The 5,239-nt window shown below is 36.8% G+C and overlaps 1 non-coding gene across 1 annotated transcript; it reads left to right on the forward strand.

The window, feature by feature from the left end:
- Nucleotides 1-1,693: 1,693 nt before the first annotated feature.
- On the forward strand, nucleotides 1,694-1,800 carry LOC131257147 (small nucleolar RNA R71). The gene has a single exon (XR_009177162.1). It is a non-coding gene; the product is annotated as a small nucleolar RNA R71 (small nucleolar RNA).
- The last annotated feature ends 3,439 nt before the right edge of the window (nucleotides 1,801-5,239 follow it).

Raw genomic sequence — 5,239 nt, forward strand, 5'->3', positions numbered from 1 at the left:
GTTTGGAAATGTCTTAAGGAGCATAGCACAAGAGTGGAACAGCCGTCAAAGAGTTTTTCTTCTTTCCTTTTTTATTTTTCATACTTTGTTTAAGAGAATTGGTTTCAATCATTCCATGGTTGGCTAAACATCTTACCTAGGGTTAAGAGGTGAAGCTTGTAGCGTGTTGGGATGTTTATTTTGCTTTGATTCTTGTTCTTATTCACTTCATTTATTTCTAGTCTGATATTAAAGGAACATTTTTAGTTTTCTATGATTTATTGTGACTCAAATTGCAATAGATGATGTGATAGCTTTGGATATCTTCTTTTCCTTTTTTGAGATAGTGAGATTGGTAAATCCCATTATTCACTATCGTCTCCTGGGCATAGTAGGGTGATGGAATCCCTTCCAATCTTCACGATTCTCCTCTATTGAGAATTAGGTCAATGAAAAGTTCGGATTTGATTTAAATTGTTTTATCTTCCAATTGGATAGGATAGGACTCCAATTCCATTTATGTTTATTGAATCAAGCAAGGTAGCATCTTAATAGGTACAAGTCGATCCTTAGCACCCTAGTTCACACCTTTAATTAATAGTTTAAATATTATTCATAATTACTCTCTTTTATTCCAGAATTCAGATTTAGATCTTCTTCTAGTTCTAGTTCTAGTTCTTTTCAGAATACGTACAAGTTTAGTCCCTATGGATTCGACCTCATTCTCACGAGTTATTACTACATCGCGACCCTACACTTGGGTTTGTGAACCGGGAATGGCGCGGCTTACTCACTTTTTCTAGTTCTTCCACATGTGGGGCATTGCTAGGTCTATCATTCTCAGTTTCTTCCGGGTCCTTAGGCTTTTCAACCCTCACCGGAATGGTTTTGTCAATAATCTTCTCAATCCAAAGAATGGTGATAGACTTAGCCTGCTTCATCTGATTTGAAGAGCTTGGGTCACTTATTTCATATTGCAGTTTTGGGTTGGGAAGAGACTAGTCCGGAAGGATCCCTTCCTCTCCAATCGATTTGTTTGTCTCAAGCCCTTATATGGCCTTTGTAAGGTCTTGAAAGGCTTACATTATACCCTAATTAAAAAGCTCTTGGTTTTGAATATTTTTTAAGACCGGATCCTCTTGAGGTTTCCTTTAATCCAGAAATTAGTTAAGGATCCCTTGAGGAGTAGCAGTTTGTCCGTTCCTCCAACTGAAATTTAGATGGTTCCTCAAACTTGAGTGATATGTATTTGAGGTGGGTCCACTGAAAGGCCTTTGGTAGTTGTTTATGGCATTTGATTACTCATTCAATATATCTTAAAAAGCAGGAATTGTTGGGCAATTTTCAATTGTATATATATTGCAAGCACAAATACCACAAACAACTTCCGCAACCTTGTCGGATTTGATAGGTACCGCCTTTTTAAGTTTCATGGCCTCGATTTTCCTTGTGAGATTGGCCACGTTAGCATTTATATCATTTTTCTCTTTCAAAATATATATTCTACCCCTCCTTTAATTGAGGGGGCATAAAAGTGGTGTTAGGTCTTGAGGAGATGTCTCATGATTGTGCATTTTCAACAAGTTTGTCAAAGTAATCCCACACATCATCGACATTCTTATTCATGAATTCCCCATTACACATTATCTCGACCAATTGGCGTATAGGAGATGTCAGTCCATCGTAGAAGAAATTTGTTATGTGCCACGTTTCAAATCCATGTTGTGGGCATGAGCTGACAAGATCCTTGAACCGTTCCCAACATCAGAAGAAGGTCTCATCTTCCTTTTGGGTGAAGTTCATGATCAGCTTCCTTATGGTGTTCATCTTATAATATAGAAAGAATTTCTTTATGAACTCCCTTATCATGTCGTTCCATACACCAATGGATCATGGTCGTAGTGAGTGCAGTCATGTCTTAGCATTCTCTTTTAAGGAGAAGGGAAAGAGTTTCAGCCTGATTGTGTCCTCGGACACATTAGGGAAGTGTAGAGTAGCTATTATCTTATCAAACTCTTTCATGTGTAGATATGGACTTTCATATTCAAGTCCATGGAACTTCAGAAGGAGTTGGATCACTCATGGCTTAATATCCAAACTTCCTGCATTGTCTGGAAAAATCATACAGGAGGGTGTGCTCACCCCCGCCGGTTGTAAATATCTCGTAGAGTACGAGGCAGGGGTGCATGGTGCACCTCATTCTCATCCTAGGCTTCCTCAATTGGGTGCTGAGGTTGATATGCAGCCATCACTTCTATTGACTCAGAGGGTCTCAAGTGGTGTCTAGTCTTGTGATGGATAGGCAACCCTTCAACTAATCCTCCTTCATTCAAAAGACATAGAGTGTTATCACGGACCCACTTGGGCATAAAACACTCTCAGTCCTCAAGTTCTAACCCAAGTAAGATCTAAGAAAAACAAAAGTAAAACTAAACTAAAGCAATTAAGAATTATGAAACTAGCGAAGAGTTGGAACGAAGTTACCAGATTAGAGCTCCTATGTTAAGATAAAGTCCTACAAAACAAAAACAAGTTAGTTCTAGAAATAAATTCATAAAACATAATCTGAGAACACAAAAGAAGAACTAATCCTAATCCTAAACTAATTCCAAAACTAATTAATCTTAGAAAAAAATGTAGCTGTAGTTGTAAGTGCCATAGTTTATAGTCCTATGTATTGTCAAATTTGTGGTGCCAAAGACACTACTATGACGCTTGCCTATATGAAGAACAATGCTCTACTCAATATCAATTTCAATTAACAATCACTATTCACAAGTCAAGACTCGAGAAAGTGAGATTGTTATCAAGATCTCAAGATGCATTCAAGTTTTACCTCAAGATCTCAAGAAGCTTTCAAGTTTGAGCTCCATCAAGACTTCAAGCTTCACTACTTTCAAAGGTCACTTGTCTCCTATGTTCAATGTCCTTACTTCACTCCTGAGGTATGACTGACCTTAGGTTGACCTTTAGAGTAGGTCATTTTGGATACATAATTCATATGTTTTCTATAAGTGAGTTTGGTCTATTCTAAGACTAGTCTTGGACTTGTTCGACTAGTCCTAGCACTGCTTCGACCTGTCTAAGAAATTCCTGGATCAGTCATAAGTTTGTTACAAAAATCAAAAATTTTCTGTTAAGCTTCGACTAGTCCTGGGGACTGTTTGACCAGTCATAGGAACAGTGTCGACTGCATCTTCGATCTATCGTAGAGCTACGACTCAATGTACAGCGCTGAAAATCGACCTGCTTCGACCAATCGTGTGAACCTACGACCAGTCGTAGGAGACCCACGACCAGTCGTAGACCACCTACGACTATCAAAATCTTATCGTGCCCGAATTTTTCAAATATCTGTTGGTTCTATGAGCAGTCGTAGAGGTCCTTAAACCAGATTTGCTCACCTATAAATAGAGCACGAATATCAAAATAAAACATGAACTTTAAGCTAAATTAATTCGGTCTTCTGAGAGATAAGTCAGTGCTCCATTTAAGCTAAGTGTGCATATTTAATATTCTCTTTCTTTAGCTTTGTTAATTGATTTTGTTTCTTGCATTCCAATCTAATCTGAAAAAGAGGAATTGTTGTTTTTCTTTCTCTAGAATTAAAATCAATTAGAGCTAGCTCTTTTGTTTTAATTTAAAATCTATTAGAACCTAAAACCATTATAAAGTGAGTATTGGACATTGAACTTTGACATTCAAATATCTACTCCGACTTAGTTCTTCTGGGTTGCTACATGGAAGGAGAAAATCAGGTATTTTACAATTTGTGTAATTTACATTGTTTTGGTTTTATTTGAGGTTAAGCCAGAAAAATCTCAAAGTTGTTGGTTATCTGAGGAGAGCCAGAAAACTTAGAAGTGAGGGTTTTTGAATTGTGTAAGCCCTTTGAAAAAGACACAACTGTGAAGGTTTTGGGTGAACCTGTGAAAACCTATTTGATAGTGAACGTTAATATCCCCTGTGTGAGGATATTAGGAGTGGAGCAGCATTTTGTGTGGCTGTTGTTTAACAGTTGGTGAACACACAGGCAAACCACTATAATTCTGTGTTGTGGATGTATGATTTATATTTCTTATCTTTTATCATTCAGAATTGTGGAATGTATGTGTGGATGTGAATGTTGTAAATTTTACATTTCAAGCACAGTGGGGAATGTTGTAATAATTTAGATTTACATTACGGCATTATATTTTTGCTATCTCTTTATTACGTTGTGCTTCTGTTTCTCTATTTGTTTTATAAATAAGGTTGTCCTACCATAAACTTTGGTTTTTGGTGTAAGGTTGTCCTTAGAATAATTTGTGTTTCTATTTCTCTATTTTAGGTTGCTTTCCATTCCTATTCTGTGATTGATATCTATTCTTTATTTCATATTCCGCTGTATTTATTTTTAACTTGACATAGTCCTATTCACCCCCCTCTAGAACATATAGCTTGGCCATTTCAAGTGGTATTAGAGCCTAATAGCTCGCTCTTATTGCTTTTATTTGGATTTAATTCCTGAGCTAACAATCTCAGCTATATAACAGATGTCAAATTTTGATAGCCTATCAGTCACTAGGCCTCCACCCTTTGATGGCTCCAACTATGCCTATTGGAAAGCCAGGATGAGAATCTTCCTCAAATCAATGGATGAGAGTGTGTGGCAAGCCACAGTGACTGAATGGAACCCACCTACCACTAAAGTGACTGGTATTAATGGTTCAAAATCAATGAGAGTAACACCATATTTCTCATGGACCACCCTTTAGAAAAATGAAAATAGTGCCAATGCAAAAGCACTAAATGCAATTACTTGTGCACTATCACCGGATGAGTTCAAAAGAATCATATCATGTGATACTGCAAAGCAAGCCTGGGATATATTAGAAATGACACATGAGGGTATTACAATTGTCAAAAAATCTAAAGTCCAACTCTTCACAACTAAATTTGAAGAAATTCATATGGAGGAAAATGAAATGTTTATGGACTTTTACAGAAGATTAAATGACATTGTAAACTCAATGTGGGGTCTTGGCGATAAAATCCCAGAAAGTAAAGTATGTGCAAAGATACTACACTCACTTCCTAAACGGTTCAACTCTAAGGTAACCACAATCTAGGAACTTCGTGATACGGATAATATAAGGGTAGACAAACTAGTTAGTTCTTTACAAACCTGTGAGTTAAACTTTAAAGCTCCTAAAAGTAAATCCATTGCTCTCAAATCTTCTAAAGTTATTTCTCAAGAAAACTCGGATTTAGAAAATTC

The sequence above is a fragment of the Magnolia sinica genome, chromosome 9, assembly GCF_029962835.1.
Source record: "Magnolia sinica isolate HGM2019 chromosome 9, MsV1, whole genome shotgun sequence".
Classification (NCBI taxonomy): Eukaryota; Viridiplantae; Streptophyta; class Magnoliopsida; order Magnoliales; family Magnoliaceae; genus Magnolia; species Magnolia sinica.